Source organism: Notamacropus eugenii, chromosome 6, assembly GCF_028372415.1.
Source record: "Notamacropus eugenii isolate mMacEug1 chromosome 6, mMacEug1.pri_v2, whole genome shotgun sequence".
NCBI lineage: Eukaryota > Metazoa > Chordata > Mammalia > Diprotodontia > Macropodidae > Notamacropus > Notamacropus eugenii.
Window position 1 is genome coordinate 21,885,169 of NC_092877.1, and position 19,616 is coordinate 21,904,784.

The window sequence follows — 19,616 nt, forward strand, 5'->3', positions numbered from 1 at the left end:
CCTGGTGCTTTATCCACTGAACCATCTAGTTGACCCCAGATTTTTCATAGGCATCTCAAAATGAACATGACCAAAACAAAAGCTATCATTAATATAACTTCCCCATTTTTTGGTCCCACCAAATCACACACACACACACACACAATTATTTTATTTTTTGTCTTTATGTATTATGTTATACATATGATATATACACTATATATGATATGCACTAAATATCTATTTTGCTGTTACATTGCTTAAAGTCATGAAGTGGTTTTGCATTTCTTTCTGCAGCTCATTTTACAAATGCAGAAACTAAGGTAAACAAGATTAAGTGACTTGCCCAGAGTCACACAGCTAATACCTATGTGAGGCTATAACTGAACACAGGTGACTCCTGTCTACCATTTCCTGACTCCAAGTCTACCATTTTCCATTGAGGCACCTGAACATAACGCTCCCCACCTCAAAGGTTGTCAATGTTACGCTAGTTTCTGTAAAATACAATAGACACTTCTTAGCATGAAATTTGATACTCTCTACTATTTTGCTGCTGTTCTAGGGAAGGAAATGGCATATCACTCTAGGATCTTTGCCAAGAAAACTCCAAATGGCATCACAAATAGTCAGACAGGATTAATCAACTAAACACCACCAACAAAACTAACTATTCAGTCTTATTTTACATGCTCCTTTTATTCTGTATTTTAGGCAAATTGGGTTATACAACTCTTCTACAAACTCAGTATTACACCCCCCACTGTCATGCATTTGTAAATGCAGGCATTATCCCTCACACCTGGTGTGTCCTCCCTCCACATCCATAACTTTCAGAATCCTTCTTTACCTTCAAACCTTAGCTCAGGTTCCACTTGCTCCATGAAGTCCCCCATGATTAGGTGTTAGTTTTTACTCACCTGAATTTTTCTTTCATATAACTTCTGTGTGTACATATTGTAAGTTCCCCAGCAGAGTGGGAGCTCCTTGATGGGTGAGATGGTTTGATTCTATTCCTTTATATATGCAGTGCCAAAGCTGAATGCTTTGCACATTTCTGCCTCCATAGAAAGAAGGAACTAGGACAAATATGGAGCCAGGATGGCCTATCTAGTGAACCTTGACATGTCATGTATGAACCTCTTTGTCTCTGTGCACATGGGAACTGCTACCAGCTTGGGAGAAGCAAAGATGAATAGCTATTGCTAATACTTTGTGTCATACTATTTATGTAAGCCAGAATTTTCCGTTCTACTTCCTCCTCCACTCCCAAACTCCCACCAGGTCTCCACAAGGGAAAAGAGCTTGCTTGGTGGATGTGTGGAGCAGCATGAATCCCTGGGAAACGCACTTTATTTGGAATCAAAAGACTTTAGTTCAAATCCTGACTCCCCACTTACTAACAATATGACCTTGGGAAAATTATAAAATCTTTCTGGACTTCTGTTTCCTCAGCTCTTAAATGAATAGAATGTACGAGATCACCTTGACGGTCCTTTCTAAATTTATGATCTTGTGATTCTGAGGTCTAGCCATGACTGAATACAAATGGTGCTGTATGCAGCCAAAGAACTAGCAAAAGCAAATGCCCCTCTGTTACTCTCTGTCATTATTCCTCTAACTCTTCCACAAAATCTTCTCACCTCAAAGAGTGCACTGCTCAGTTCAGGCCTGCTGGCACTCCTCCAAGTCCCTAGGTCTGCTCTGCTCTCCCAGTACCAGGTTCAGACTCTTTCATTTACCATACACTAGGAACTTTAAATGCATCAGTGAAAATGCTGGCTTAGTTAATTAGGACCATTGTATCTCAGAGGCTCTCCAATACAACCCCATATTATCACATGAGAAAACTAAGGTCCCTGGAGGTTAAGTGACTTTCCCAAGCTCAATCAGGTTATTATCAGAGGTAGGATTTGAACCTGGGTCCTCTATTGAATGATTCTACTCTCAGTGCTATTTTTACTATACTGTGTTGCTTCTCCCTTAATCTGTTATTCCCACACATCCAAGAACCATGAGAACTGACCAATCCTGTCAGCTGAAGCTCTTATAGCCTTCTGCATCCCTCAGGATACACTTCTAAGGATGCATGGGGTGTCCAGGAATGACTAGCACCTTTGGTGTGAAGTCTTCCTGAGCACTTTTCAGGACCGCTTAGCCATCTTTGGGGTCCACCTTTCACCCAACTCTTACTAGTGGTTCCAAGCTGTTGCATCCACAGTGTCCACACCTTGACAAGACCATCTTTACAGAGACCCTAAAGCAGTTAGAAGGTAACTGACAGGCCTTTCACCTGTTGGTGACTTAGGGGCATGTCTACCCCAAACATGTGTCCACCCCAAACATTCCTCTGGTGGAATGGGAGGATGAGAACAATGTGTTCCAACCACCATGAAGGCAGCTGAAGTAAGTGCTATGGAATACTTGGAGCTTGTTCAGACACTGAAGATTTCCAAGGTCTTCTACTATGTATTGGACTGTCTTCAATGATCCTCACTTTTATCCTGCCACTGGACTTTGATGACTTAGGAAGGGAGAGTGAGGCTGACAACTTTGTGTAACTCTGCCTCACTTATATCCAATTGACTGGCAAGTCAAGACATCACTGACCCCCTTTGAAAATGAAAGATGAAAAAGAACAACAAGCTCCCAGGATTACAGCATTCCAGGCTCTTAACAGATTCATCTCTGAGGTCTCTCCATGACCCTGATCAATCTCTCTGTGAGTATATCTGTAGAAGGAGTAATTCCATACAAGAAAGAGCCATTCTGACTGTCCAAAGCTCATTGACAAGAAAGATTCCCCTGGACTATGGTAACTCTTTCTCTATGTCCAACCCAAGGGAAGGCCTATGGCTGATAATGGTAATTTCCTCTCCTTCTTTCTATAATAGTACCTGAGTGGTAGAAGGGATTTGAGAGGTTATCTAGGCCTGGGGTTCCCTCCTTTCATTTCTTAGTGTATGTGGAATGAATGTTACAGGACCTTGGGAAGCCAACACAGATCCCATCAATTTCCTGGGAACAAGAGCTATTCTTTTCTTTATAGCCTCAATGCCTACTCCAGTGGCTGATATATAATAGGTCCCTAACAAATACTTGTTCATCGAGTAACTGAGCTCTGACAAAACTCCTTTAATTCCTGTTAATTTCACAGAACCAGAAAAAAACCTCTGAGGACAGAATGTTCTATATGTCCTTGGCCTTTTTTCTGCCTTTTTCTAAAGACTTCCATTGAGGGTGAAACAACTACCTCAGAAAGTAGTTCATTCCTCCTTTGCAGAGGTCTAATTTTTAGGAAACCTTACTTAACAGCTAGTCTAGAGCTGCTTCTCCATCCCTTCTACCCACTGTTCCTAGTTCTATACTCTGGGACCAAGTAGAATAAGGGTAATTATTCTTCCACTTTTCTTTGATGTTTTGACAAGATCCTTGTAATATCCCTCCCTTATCTTGGGGAAGCGGGGCATAAATCTCTCTGTCACCTATAAGGAAACCTATACTGCTAATTGCAATTCCATGATGACCAGAACAATAGTCTTATCTTCTAGTAAATCTTGTTTCTAGAAGGAACATGTTCAGGGAATTCTGGGTATGGCAGAGTGAAAAAGGAATGCCCAAAGTCAGAATGGAATTTTTGAGTCATAGGGTGAGAGCTGACGTGGACTTTAGGGTTCATCTGGTCCAGTCCTTTCACTTACCTGACAAAGACAACAATGCTTAGTGGGGGAAGCCACTGTTTGGGCAAGAAACTATTTAACTAACATCCTGACTCCTAGTCCGGTGTTTTGATCATGACACTATATCCCTCCAAGGAAGTACTGGAAAAATATTTATTGAGTTGAACTGATACCAACTCACAATCATAGAACATTGTAGGGAGACAGTGTAGTAGAGCTGATAAAAATGATGCCTCTTGGGGATTGGAAAGAGCTAGTTTCAAGCTCTATCTTTGACAGATACTGGGTGCATAATGATCACCAAGCTATTGGACCTCCCTGGGTTCTGCTTTCTTTATCTGCAACATGAAAGGCTTGAACTAGATGGCTTTTGAGACTCCTTTCAGTTCTAAACTTTTAATTCTCAATAAATCTCTAAAACTATGCGAGAAAGACCAGGTGTTGATAGACATCAATTTTTCACATCAAGAGCTCCCAAAACTGAAGAAAACATAGGTACACACACACATACACACACATATACACACGTATTTTCAGGTTTACTTAGCACATTATTCCTGAAAATTTGGTAGTATGTCAATTATGTCCAACTCTGTGACCCCATTTGGGATTTTCTTGGCAAAACCACTGGAGTGGCTTGCCATTTCCTTCTCCAGCTCATTTTACAAATGAAGAAACTGAGGCAAAAGGGATGAAGTGAGTTGCCCAGGGTCACACATTGGTAAGTACCTGAGGCCAAATTTGAACTCACTAAGATGAATCTTCTTGTTTCTGTTCTCAACATTTTATCTACTGTGCAGCCTACATGTCCAAATTTGGTAGCGCATCCCCATTGTACAGATTAAGAGATTGAGGCCTTGGGTTCAATGAATAGCACAGGGTTACAGATATGTGTAAGGGCCAACCTGTGAATCCAAATTCTTTCAGATTCAAGATTCATTGCTCTTTATACCATGTTTCCTGCCCCTCCTCTTCATCTGGGATACTTGTGCACTTGGCCTTAGATAGCTTAGGGTGCAGCCTCAAGGCAGGAAAAGAGAGCCACTCAACTAGGCACTCACTCTTCCTCAGGGCAGAGCTTTTGAATGAAAATGCATAAGGAGATTTAGCTAGGGCAACTGAGGTCTTGTGGAAACAGCTGTCTGATTTTTCTTTGCCTCCCACAAAATGGCCCCATTCAAGAAAATACTGGAGTATTTTAAGTTTACCAGTGCTTTTGGAGGTAGAGACGGAAAGATATTTAGGCTACTGCTTTATCTTTCCAATTTATTTTCTCCTCTTTTGAGTCAGAGAAATATACCTTCAAGGCAAAACACGTCCCACTTTCCCTCATGCTCTTTCATGACAATTCAAGTAATGGCTGGAGAGGTAATTGAAGAAAAGATTCAATATCACCTTCTCTGATTCCAGTGAGACTCACCACTCTGTGATTCTCTGTGGTTTCTTCAGGAATAGGGGATGCAATCTTATTGAATTCTGAAACATCTGAGTAATTTGGAAGCATTGCCAAGTTCACCAGCAGTCTAACATCTTAGTGTCTGGCCACCCTTTGCCCCAGAAAATAATGTGGGAGGAGATGTGGAAAAGTTAAGACATTACTTCATTGTAGGTGGAATTGTGAATTGATCCAACCATTTTGAAGAGTAATCTAGAATTACGTCCAAGAGTTATTAAACTGCCTATACCCTTTGACCCAGCAAAACCACTACTAGGTCTACTTCCAATGATGATGAAGGAAAAAGGGAAAGAACCTATATGTTCTAAAATGTTTACAATGGCTCTCTTTGTGGTGGCAAAGAACTGGACACTGTGAATATGTCAATTGGAGAATGACTGCGAACAAATTGTAGCCTATATTCATGATGGAATACAAGAATATGAGAAATGAATGAATTCAATGATTTTACAAAAAAACAGAGGGAAAGACATACACAAAATAATGAACAATATGAGATCCAAGAGAACGTTATACAGTAGCACCAATATTGTTTTAAGAACCAATTTAAGCAAATAAGTAATTTTGCCTATTATAAATACCCAGATTAACTGCAAAGAACATATGAAGGAAGAGGCTATCTGTATCCAAAGAAAGATCTGATAAGTAGAAGTATGAATAAAATGATTTTACATACACACACATTTGTGTTTAATAGTCACCGTATCTAGAACAGGGAAGGGAGGAAAAAAAAGAAATTTTCATGATAAATTTATTATATTTTTAAAAGTAATAGCATGTTGTACACAACAGATTTGCAATTTCATGTGCAATCATCTTTTTTATGCTGTTATGGAAAAGCTTGCTTTATTCCACAAATTAAAAATAAAATAACAAAAATTAAAACAAAACAAAAAAAATAAACTAATGCTGGCATTTATGGTACAAAGCCAAAATGAGAAAGTGAAAAGAGAAACACTAATCTACATGGTCTATTTGAAAGTATTTAGACTCTCCTTCTATAAGGAGTATTGAGGAGGAGAAAGGATGAAAAAGAGGAGAGAGAGGAGGAGTAGGGGAAACCACATGCACTTTGCCATGGATCATTTGAAGGAATCAATGATGCTCAGCTTAGAGTAGAGAGGACCGGGGTCGGGGTATGTGTGTGAAAGCTGTCTTTCAAAATCTGAATGATCACTACAGAGAAAAGATCTTAGATCTCACCCAAGGAGCAGAACTAGGAAAAAAAAATCTAATTACAGTATGATGTCAAAAATAAACAAAAATCAAACACACAAAAGTGGAATTGGTAGAAATAGTCTCCTTGTTATTGGATGTCTTTGAGAAGTGGCTGAATGGGTAATAACAGAAGGGTTCTCTTTCAAGTTGGAATGGGACTCCATCGGCTTGGAAATTACTTTTGAATCTCAAAATCTATGGTTCTGTGATCCTGAGTTACTGCACTAAAGATGCAGTCTTTAAACTTTTCATTCAAACTAGTTGTGTGTACAGACTGAGAGACAGTGTCCTTTTGTTTGCTCCAACAGCTATTCCTGGACTCATTAAGAGGTTGTAGTAATCTGTGAAGAGGGAATATTTAAAAGCAGAAAACTCATGAGCAAATGATTAGCAAACCATCTTTTGACCATTACAAGCTTTTTGAACTCATGTTTTACATGCAAAAGTAATAGCTGGCATTTACATAATGTATTAAGGTTTATAAACTATTTTACATAGATGATCTCATGTAATCCTCACATCACTATTGTGAGGGAGGTGTCATTTTATCCAGAATTTATATGTGAGGAAACTGAGGCATGGAGAGGTTAAGGTGATTTGTTAGTACTTGTGATAGAATTTGATGTCAGGACATTCTCATTCCAAATCCAGCCTTCCAAGTATTTTTTGGAACTTGGTTTGGTTCTTCTGGCAAATAATTTGGCCTGATTTTTCTCTGAGTGAGATCACTGTACCCTCTGTACCTTTGATTGCAAAGGTCCTAGAAATTCTGATGCAGGGAAATGTAGAAGACGAGTGAAGCACTCAGAAGGTTGTTAAGAACACAACCATCACTGCCTTTGTGGCCAAGGCTCATTCTGAACAAAATCAGGCAGTTAGGTGTCACCCACAGGATAGGAGTTTCAGTCTGGCTTCAGACACTTTCTACCTTTGTGATCCTGAATCAGTAACTTAACTGCTGCTTGCCTCAGTTTCCTTAGTAGTGAAATGGAGATCATAATAGTGCCTTTCTCCCAGGGTTATGAGTCTTGAATGAGATAATATCTGCAAAGTACTTATCAAAAGACCTGATACATCTAATAAAAGTTTGTTTTCTTCTCTCCCTTCACTATGTTTCCACATTGTCTGTACCTAAGTCCTTTGGCCACTTACAACACAGCCTGATACATAAGAAGTCTTTAATGAGGTACAGCATGGGGAAACACATAAATACTCAAAGAAAGTCACCAAGGAATAATAAACCCTTGGAATCACACTGTTCTACCAAGACAGATTTCCAGGCTCACTCTCCCCTTCCATCACAAGACAAATGGCTCTGTAAAAGAAGCATAATGGGAATGCCTAACAAACACTGGCACCGTAGCTCTGCCTTTGATTTGCTGCCTCTGTTGAAATAGAGGGAGTCTAGTACAGTTTCCTGGTTAATAATTTCAGATGCTATTTTCTATTTACATCATTCAGCTTCCCTGACTTCTATAGTGCAGTAACAATCTCTCCCTCATAGGCCTGTTCACTTTTTTTGTTCAATTTCTGGTAAATAGAGGTAATGATCCATCCTTCATACACCCTTGGTATTAAGGAAAGTCAGCCAATACCAGCAAGTTCTCTTCTTGCTTCCCAAATTCGTCATTGGAGCTCAGTGGCCTTCTTCTAGAATGGTATTTCCATGTAAGTTCACGTTTGTATGGCCTCTCTCAGGTTTTCTGCTTAGTTTCTTACTATTTCTGTGGCTTTTCTTTCCTGACCATCTCTGGGTAGTTTAGGCTCTGAAAACCCCTCTTGTCCTCTCTACTCTTTGTATACCTTCGGGATCATACCAAAAAGGGCTGAATTTCTCATTATTGCACTTTCTATCTCTATATTCTCTGATCTTTGGAGCAGAGCCCAGAATGTAAATGTCTTGTACATCAGAGGTTACTTCTGTCCTTGCATAGCAGAAGTCTTAGGTAGTGCTCATACCCAAGAGGATGCTTGTCAGTTATATCTTAACTTCAAGCCTCTTCTCCATTTTGGCTTCTCATAACCTCTACCACGGGTGAACTTGAAGTTGAGTTCACGAGCTATGGTAGAATTTTGAGTTATGTGTGTGTGTATGGGTGTAGCAGTGGAGTTAATTCTGCTCCTAGGAACTTCCTCTGGGAGAGGGTCATTGCCCCAATCTTTAATCAAGTGCCTACATTGTTCGTGGTGATGAAACTGTTTCACCTAAAACAAAGATCTTGGCAGGACCAAGAAACTCACATCTAGGGTCACTTGAGCTCTCTAGCTTGCCCCTCCTGCTGTATTCCTAATCTTATTCTACCTTCTAAAGGGTCTATTTCTCTCAGATGGGTCCCAGCAGCAATACAGACCTATTGGAATTCCTCCTTCTACCCAAGAAGAGAAAATTAGTCTTTTCTGTTCTTTTGTTGCTCTCTCCTGTTTCTTGTTGTCGTTTTGTTGCTCATTCTTTTGACTGTAGCTTTTTTGTTATTGTGGGTTTTTTTGTTGTTGCTGTGATCATTGTTTCTGCTGTTGTTGCTATCTGTTATTTCTGTTGTTGCTACAGTTGTGCTACCTGAAGCTTCATGATCGCAGCATTCTTGACTATATCTTCTAAACTTTGCTCTATTGTTTATCTCTGAGATATAATTAATCAATAAAAAAATCAACTGACCCAATAATCTCTAAATTACTGCATTAGCTCTTCTAGGGCTCTCTACTTTCTTTGAAGAGGGGAATAATACTCATATATAAAGAAACAAACAAAAACACTTCCAATGGCTTTGGAAATAAGAAAGGCCATCCTATTAAAGGGAGTTACCCAGATGTGGAGTGGGCAGTTTTAGAATCATAGCTTTCAAGCTGGCAAGACCTTTAACCGTATCTTCCAACTTTTTTGTTTGTAGAATGAGGATACTGAAGACTAGTCAGTGAAAGCTCCTTGTCCAAGGTCACAAAAGTAATAAGTGATGGAGATAGGATTTAAACCAAAGTTCACTGACCTGAAAACCATTGTACCTTTCAATAAACCATGATTGGAAGTTGTTAAACAGAGACCAAGTGACTACTTTTAAAGATGATCAAAAGAATGCTTTGCTTCTGGTGGGGATTAAATTAAAGGACTTGTAAGTTTCTTTTGACTTTGTCATAATGCATTTCACCATGGAAGAGGATTCCTGATGGCATTAATTGGATGTCCTCTAAAGTTCTCCTATTAAAAAGGAGAAAATACTAAATCATCCTAAATCCTAAATCCTAAAAGTCATCTGAGGATCTGTGGAGCAGCATCCTTGCCTATGTTTTGGAAAAGTTACATAGAAGAAAGAGCATAGGACCAGGAGCTGGGAGGAGGACTTACACATAGCCGGTGGTAGTAAAGAGAGCTTATCTTTAGGCTTTACTACTGCCCCTTAAATAAGAATGAGAATCCAGTGACTCCACATACGGAAAAATCAGTTTTAAGAAGGTCTAGATAAATGCATGGGAGATGGGTGCATCATGAGTCATTAAATCAATATAAGAATGCTTGTTTCATAAAAGAACACTAAGTTATGAGTGAGTAGCCCTGAATTTGAGTTCTACCTGTGCAACTTGCTAGTCATGTGACCATAGAGGCAAGTAAGTGCTTCAGAGGATAGAGCTGAATTCAAATTCAGCCTCAGACACTAGTTGTGTGACCCCAAATACATCACTTAACTTTTATTTGCCTCAGTCTCCTTATCTATATAATCAGTATAAAAATAGTACCTACCTCCCAGTATTGTTGAGAGGATCAAAAGAGATAATATTGGTAAAACACTTAGCACAGTGCCTGACCATAGTGAGTTCTGAGTTGTTATTATTATTGTTAAAACAATCTCTTTAAGCTTTATTTTAAGACTTCTCACTTTTCTCAAATATAGAAGGGGATGCAAATATTTCAATGACCTATATTGTGAGAAAAAAAATTATTGTAAACTGATTTGGAAAGATGAAGTATGGAGGTTCTTATCAGCATTTCCCCCGCCTAACTATTTGAAACTCTAGTTAAAAGATGTCAACCAGGGCATCCCATAGATTGATCCTGGATCTTCTTGTCAGAGGTAGACTTGGATATTTGAGCAGGATAGACCAAGATTCTGCCCCAGGCTAGTGATTCTTTTCTCCTGATGAAATTAATCAAATCTGTCTCGATTGAAAGTACCCCTCTCCACTCACAAGTGGGAAATGACATCTCAGATTGACAAAATGTTGTTTTAAAATGGAGAACAGCATGGGACAAACAGTTTTGCATGTCATTGAAATGGAGCAATTAATATGCAATGTGGTTTAGTCAGGACAGGACTGATATGCCATTTTTCTCCCTTCATTCCGAACATCTTAATTCCCACCTGGTTACAGGTACAGTAATCTTTTTTTTTCATTATTTTCCTTTCCCAAGAAATGTTTGCCTAGAAGCCATATGTCAAGCTAGTATTGTTATAGCAGGTCCAGTCTGTTTCTTTACTATTTTTTTCAAGCAATATAGGGAGACAATCTAATTCAGAGTAAATATTATTACTTTGTTCAACAAATTAAACTTCCTAGGGTGTGAGCAAGAGTCCAAAGCATATAGCATCTTGTGCTAATTAAAATTGTACCCTAACTGCTGATTGACAACTGCACACTAATTGGCTTCCTGCCCCTTGATAATAGTCTCAGGAGGAGATCAGATGGGCTGGAGAGACTAATAACTTGCCTAGGAATGCAGTCATGTAGAAGATGAATGAAGGGAGGAGAATAGAGAGCAGGTGGGACAAAAAAAAAGGATTTTTAAAAATTTCCTTTTGTAAAAAGTAGTTCACAGAATACTGAAATCAGTGTTTGAAGGGCCTTAGAAGTCCACAAGTACAAACCCTTCATTTGGCAGAGGTGAACTGATTTGTCTAAGGTTAAACTGTTAATCAGGAAAAACTTAGCTGGGATATAAGGTGAGGGCCTCTGGGTCTAAATTCAGTGACTATTTCTTTATATTACTCTGTCATGTATGACAGCTTTGAAGAAAATCTACTAACATATCAGTATTCTTTTATGGACTCAAATGATAACGTAAATAAATAATTGATTAAAGAATGCATTCTAAAAATGGAAATATTGAGGATAGTTGGAAATAGAGGAACCTGCAAATATTCGTTATTCCTACATCATTCAGAATTATTGGCTGCAGCAAATCTGTGGAAAAGTGGTTTAGTTTTTAAGGCATCGCATTAATGATTCTGACAACATGACATATTATGACATGATGAACTCTCTCATTTTAATATCCCCTCCTTCTTTATCTCTTTTGTAGCAAATAGGACTTTGCTAGGGTACCATTTTAATAACGATCACTCAGACCTCCAGTTTACCAAGGACCAAGGACAGAGATTGATTGTCTGATGTCAAGAAACAAGTACCCACATGAGAACTTGCTTCAATTTTAATGAAAGAGAAAATTATTCTTGTCCAACCTAAGTGCCAGGATTGTATAACTTTGGAGTCAGACTCTACTTCAAAATCTGCCTCAGCAAACCTGGTGAGTCATTTATCCTTTGGGGCTCTCTCTTTATTCATCTGTAATATGAAATGATCTTATTAATTACTTCTAAGATCCATTCCAATTTAAGTCTGTGATTAAACTTCTTATTTTAAAATAGAATTTCCTAATTTGGAGAAATTTGCCCTTTGCTTGTTGCCATATAATGTGAAACTTGTTGGCTATGGAGTTGGTAAAGGGTGAAAGCAAAAGCTGGAGCTACAGATATCTCATTTGCTCTGGTATTTTCTCATTCATTTATTTATCTATCTATCCACATTCATTCGATAGTCATTTGTCCAAGAAAAGGAATAATATGAGGTGGGGCCAAGATGGAGGAGTACAGGCCAGGACTTATCCCAGCTGAACTCTCCCAACATTCCACTCCAAACAACTTTTAAAAATATCTCCAATAAAATTTCAGAGTGACAGAGCAAACAAAATATCACAGAAGAAACAGTGAAATATCTCATTAGAAAAATAGATCAAGGGGAGATATTTTAAGAATTATTGGGCTACCTGAAATCTGTGATAAAAGTAAGAACCTAGACATTACCTTTCAAGAAATTATCAAGGAAAAATTCTCTGATATCCTAGAACCACCTGGTAAAATAGAAATGGGAAGAATTTACCAATCACAACCTAAAAGAGATCATAAAATGGAAGCTCCGGAATATTATAGCCAAATTTCAGAGCTTCCAGGTCAAAGAGCAAATATTGCTTCAGAAAGAAACAAATCAAATATCATGGAACCACAGTCAGGAACACAAGACTTAACAACATGCATGTTAGAGTATTGGTGGGCTTGGAATATTATACTCTGGACGGCAAAGGAGTTAGAGTTACAGCCAAGAGTCACCTACATAGAAAAACTAAGTATAATACTTCAGGGGGAAAATGGATATTTAAAGAAATTGAAAACTTTCAGGCATTCCTGACAAAAAGACCAGAATAGAATAAAGAATTGGACATTCAAATAGAAGAGTCAAGAGAAGCACAGAAAGGAAAATATGAAAGAGTAGTCATAAGGGACTCAGTGGAGTTAAACTGTTTACATTACTAAATGTGCTAAGAACACTATCAGTATTAGGACAGGTAGAAAGAATTTGCATAGACAGAACACACAGATGAGTTGATTATGTTAGGATGATCTCAAAAATAGAATACAGAGATGAGAAAGAGTAAAACACCATGTAAAAAGGAAAAAGAAAAGTAGAATGAGGCAAATTTTCTCACATAAAGGAGGCATGAAATGAAAAGCTCTTATAGTGGAGGGGAAAATGAGATTGTGGTGGACAATGGTTGAACCTTATTCTCATCAGAACTGGTATATATCTAAATCTACATATAGATACAGATATATAGGTATAGATAGATATAGATATAGATAGATATCTACATATATATATGAAATCACACTCAGTTGTGTATAGAAATTTGTTTTACAGAAGAGGGAGATAGGAGGGAAAGAGGATAAGAAATATAGGGATAATGATAAGGGGGAAGCTGGCTATAGGAAACAGTGGTCAGAAACAAGAAAGAATTTTGAGGAGGGAAAGAATAAAAAAGAGAAGGATGAACAGAGGAAAATGGGATGCTATAAGTAATGACAAGAGGAATAGTTTTGGAAAAACACTTGGCAAGACCTATAAATGAGCATAACCAAGAGATCACTGAGCAAAGTAGCAGCAGTGTTCACAATAACGATCAACTGTGAAAGATTTGACCACCATGTTCAACAGAATGATCCAAGACAATTCCAAATGATTCATGATAAAAAAAAAAAATGCTATCTCTAGAAAGAGAACTGATGAACTCTGACGGCAAACTGAAATATAATTTTCTTACTTTATTTTTTGGCTTTTTTGTAAGATTGCTAATATGGAAATATATCTTGATTGATTTCACATATATAATTGATGTATTATTTTCCTTTTCAGTAGGTGGGGAGAAGATGGGAGGGAAAGAATGTGGAACTCAAAATTTAAAAAGAAAAGAATGTTAAAAATTAATAAATGTTTTTTTTAAAGAAGAATGAATGGTGTGTCCATCCTTCCCTTAGGAACCAGGGAAGAGAGAAAGATATATAAGGCTCACTTCCTGGCCTCCTAGAATTTATACTCTAGATGGGAAAGTATGAAATAGACAATCCAGAGAGGGAATCTGTGATGTCAGGACTGCTGCGATTGCCAATAGGAGGACATAAGCCTCTCTCTCACTTGGAACCTGCCTCCAAGCAGAATATAAAAGCAGAATAAGTTAGGTATTTCTTGTCTTTGCACAATGATGTAAATGATATACTGACCAACACTGTCACTGAAGAACTGATCATCTTGGAAGGAAGAGGAATAAAATGACTGTAGAGTTTCTTTTAGGAGCAGTGGCTATGGGTATCAGGGTTCAAGTCAATTTACTTAAAAAAAACAAAAAAAACCTTCTTTTTATTCAATAAACATCTTTCAAGTGCTTTGAGTATGCACAGTACCATGTGCTGAGCACCAGGGTAGTACTAGAATATAAGGTCCTTATAAGGAGCTCTTATCTTTTTTTGTTTTCATTTTTGTCTTTGTACCTAAAATACTTATTCTGGTACCTTGTGGACTACAGTCATTTAAGTGCTTGTTGAACTGAAATGAATTGTGATGCAAGGTGTAGATAAGGCATTGGACCTTTTCTCTTAGAGGTTACAGCCTCATGGTGGAGGGGGGGTGGTGGCTATGATAAAACCACAGAGATCTACAATCATAACATTCTATGGGGTGCATAACAAGTTAAAGCTCCCACATGACCTGAACAGCTGTATCCACCAAGAAAACCTGACCTCCCTCCTGAATGATGCCACACAATACATTGTCACTAGTAGCAACCCCTGCCAATTATCAGATGGTTCCCAAAGACCTCTCTTTTTGTCTGTCTCTGTCTGACTCTCTCTGTATATATGTTGTCTCACTATGCATTCTACCATCCTTTCTCTCAAGGGCTTCCCTGGCAACATACATACACACACATACATATATAATACATGTATAACCACAGAGACATATATTTTATGTATATATACATATATATTTCATACAAATATATAAATACACACATGTATTTTATATAATATATACATATACATACATATATGTGTATATACATATATAAATATGTATGTATTATGCAAATATATAAATATGCACATAGAGACACATATATATAATACAAATCTACAAATGCACACATATGCATAACATAATATGCAAAATATGCAGAGGGTCATTCAATAGTGGAATAATACTCAGGGAAACTAAGTCACTAGAGGTACTGGCCCACAAAGAAGAAACCACTGGCAATCTTATACTAGTTAAAAACAAGTGAATTATTTAAATTTCCTCCCCTTTTCCCCCACATCTCTTCAATGCAGGCAAGAAAGAAATCAAAACCATTTCTAATTCGAGAAGACATGACTGTCCGTGCATAGCTGACTGCCCCCCACCCCCACCCCCTTCTAGGAATATTTCTGGAAATATCACTTGTTTTGTTTCTTAACTGAGTTTATTTTGATAAAATTGCTTCTTTGTTGAACTCAAAGGACAGTTCTGAGGAGCTGTCTGTTTTTTTCAAAGCACAGAAATTTAAAACAAAGCCTGACGGTAAATTGGTAATTCAAGGAAAAGATAAAAATAGAAACAAGAATCCCCCTTGAGTATCAGTGCTGCATTTTCCCCGCACTCCCGGTGGAAAAAAAAAAAATAAAAGCAGAAGAAGAAATCAAGAAACTTTCTCATAATCTCAGATTTTCTTCCTGAGTAGCTAGAGACAGAAACTCTTTTTTGTTCCTTCTGGTTTTTTGGGGGGGGCGGGGAGTGGGGAAGGATGTGCTGAGGGAGCAGATCTAGATCAGGGCCATTCTCTACCCCATTTATGGGCTCTTTTCACTTTATTCAGTTTCAGTTCAAGGGAAGATGGAAAGTCTAGGAAACACTGAGAGTCAGGGGAGCCTGAGAGTCCAGTCAAGTTTGGGTTCTTAACCACTCAAAAGGAAGAAGGAAAGACATTGTCACTCATACAGAGTCTTGACCACCTTGTGTTAACTTGATGTCATTATCTCAGTTTGTTTCCATTGGACTGAGGTGGGGGTGGGGCGGGGAGCAGTATACCAGAAAATGGAAATTCAAGCACAAAAAATGCATGGTGCAGTGGAAGGTGGTTCCGAAATCAGAGAACCTGGTTTCAAACCTTATCTTTGTTTCTACCTAGTTGTCAAAATCTCTCTAGGTCTCAGTTCCCCCATATTTAAAATAAAGAAATGTTTCTAGATGGCCTCAAAGATCCATTCTAGCTCTAAATCAATGATCCTATGAAATAGAAAAGTGGTCAAGTGGTGGTGAGGGGGAGAGTGAGGAAAAAGATTGAGGAGATGGCACAGCTTGAATTCCATTCCTGCTCCAGGGGTAACTGATTACCTCGGATACTATGGACAATATTTCTAAAAGTATGCTCCTTGAAAGCTATAATGTGAACAAGTTTCTGGTAGAAATTTTCAGTAACTGATTTTACATACATACACACACACATACACATCTGTATAGATATAAATACCTATACATATGCATACACATATATTTATATACATACATGCACACACATGTATACAGGTTGTCAAAGGTTTTTTTAACAACTTAACATAAGATTTTATATTTTACCCCAAAGACAACAGGAAGTCACTGGGATTGATTTCGTAGGAGAGTCATACAATTAGATGTAGGCTTAAAGAAAATTACTTTGGTGACAGTGTGGAGGACTGGCGTGGGAAAACACTTGCCCAGAGCTTCCAGTTGGGAGGATGTGACAATAATTTACCACAGATAAATTATGGGGAGGTGATGAAAGCCCAGAAGATATATAAATAGAGAAAAAAGGAGAGGAAGGAAGGAAAGAAAGAAGGAAGAAAGCAAAGAAGAATAGAGAAAAGGAAAGAAAGAGTAATGAAAAAGGAAAGGAATGAAAAGAAAAGAACTGAAGGAAAGAGGAAAAAAGAAGAAAAGAAAGAAAAAAGAAGGAAAGAAAGAGAAGAAAGAAAAGAAAAGAAAAAAGAGGAAAGAAAGAGAACAAAGAGGGAAGGAAGGAAAGGAGGAAGGAAGAAAATAAAGAAATCTCACTGGAATCTCACAATCTGTTTGCGAGCTATGCAGTAGAGCTATGATTTTCTCTGTTTTATGAAAGGCCATGTGTGGTAGAGGGCAGAATGTTAACTTTCCAGTTAAGAACTCAGTTTACATCTCATCTCTGATGCATGCAGTCTGTGTAACTGAGCAAGTGACTTACCCTCTCAGTCCCCCAGGTAACTCTCGAAGATTAAAATGTTTGGAGAAGCTACTGAACTGGAAGATTTCACTTAGAGATGACTACACTAATTAATTGGTCAGGAAAATTTTACAAATGAGAACATGGAGACTCAGAGAGGTCATACAGACAGAATGTAAGATTTCAGCCATATTGAATTGCTTCCAAGTCCAACCCTCTACCCACCATGCAATGTGGCCTCTGTATACCTATATCAGAAATATTTATTATACACAGAAAATTATCGTTGTAAAACAAAAATAAATGCTTCTGACTTGAATTTTAAGGGCTTAATTTCCCATATCTCACTCCAGATTTCCTCCCACCTCTTTTATCTTCATGAGTTATTGCAAATGTTCAGATATTCTCCTCCCTCTGAAAACCAAACAAAAACAAAACCTTAGCTTTCTACCCATATATTTCAAGTCTCCAAATAGTCCATAGCCAAATGAGTTGGGAATTGTTGCTGACATCAAATCTGTTTATCCATATGGCTCAATTGGACAACGTCTGGACAAGGGACATTTGTGTCATGTCAGCCTACCCCTTGAATGTCCTAAGAGAAGCATTATAATCAAAGATGGGGGAAGGGAAAAGAGACTCTCCTGAACTACAAAGAAGGAAATGAGGTAAGTACCTTTGTCCTCCAGTCTCTTCCCAGAGCTCCTTCATGATCTCCATCTGCTGATGGCTGTTTCCACAGCTTCAAAGAATCTTTCTTCTTTCGAACATCTCACCCAGGGTTTGGGTACCATTCATTCCTGATGACTAATTTTAACTCTGAAGGGAAAAGAAAGACAGTCTGTTTCATTCGTGAATCTATATTCAGTAGGTAAATGCTCTTGTAAAGGGCAGGAGGACAATGGGGAAGAGAAAAAAGGACTGCAAAAGAAAGGCTTAGAAATATTCGGTTTCACTTAGTTGAGTATAGGTCTAGTGACACACAAGAAGCATCTGAGGTCTCTTTTGAGATCTCTCTCTCTAAGGGAGACTCATTACTACTTGCCCAAAGGGTCAGAAATTTTTCTGGGGAGGAAACCTTAAAAGATCATTAACTAAGTCTTGGAAGTATTGTAATCTGCAACAAAGATTTATAATAATTAAATCACAGAGTCTTAAAGTAGGTGTGTTTGTAGCTCACCCATAACGATAATTGTAATCAGCAGTGATACATATCCGCAAACATGCACACACACACAAACATACATACTCAGCTCTCCCTTCTATGGGGAGAAGGTCCCTACTTAGGGGTGTCAGAGGAGGCCAAGCACATGAGCTTCCAAAAGCTTAGGTCCCTTTCTCCAAAAGCAAAAGTTGTTTGTTCATTAAAACTCTCCTCTATTTAATTCACTTTGGTGTCTAATCAGATACTGGCTGGCATTGTTATTGAGCTGCTTAACGCTTACTTTCTTTGTCTCAAATTTGAAATTATAATTTGCTCAACTGTAGAGATGTGCCTCCTAGCACTGTAACCTGGGGGCCAGCTCTGAAGTTCTTCCTCCCATCTAAATGTTGTCTCCATAGCATAACAGCTTGTTTTACTCCCACCCAACATAAGCCTGGTAACATATTAATTTGTCTCTTCTCTACCTCTCTCATGGCAGAATTCAGTTTATTTGCAATTATCTGAGGCTTTCAAGGAATTAACTTGGAATGGCTTTAATCAAAGACACCTGGAGAACAGCAAAGTCTCCATCATTACCAAAACCATGAATGGGGTGAAGGGGGCATTGATACCTTTGTCCCTGAATTACAGAATTTCAGAATCAGAGGAAACTTCAGGAGTACCTATCTAATAAAATAAATTAGTAAGAATAATTCCCTCACCAGTATAACTGTCTAAAAGGGAACTCATTATCTTCATCCCCAAATTGTTTCCAATTTCAAACTTCCCTGTTTCTATTGAGGAAACCAACATTCTTTCAATCTTTCAGGTTGATAATCTTAGTGTTTTTCTTGACTACCCATTCTCCTTTATCTCATGTACAAATAAGTTGCCAAATCTTATCATTTCTAGATCCACAATGTCTCTCTCATCTGTCTCCTTATCTTTCCTCAAATAGGCATCACCATATTTCAGGTCTTCATCATTATTAACTTGTGTTGTTACAATAGCTTCAGATTTAGTATCTCTCCCTCAGGACTCTACTCACTCAAAACTGTCCTAGACAAGGCTGCCAAAGTGATTTTATTAAAGGAGCAGGTCATATAGTGTCACTTCCATAATCAATAAATTCTAAAAGCTCCTTACTGCATTTTGTATAATCTACAAGCTCCTCTGTTTGACTTGTAAAGCCCTTCACAGACTAAATATACCTTTACATCCTTATTATGCATATTCTCTCTCTACCATGTAATGCAAATTGATTTTCTTATTGCTCTTCTCACATCATATTCCAATTTCCACCTCCACATCCTTGAATGAGATATGTCTAGA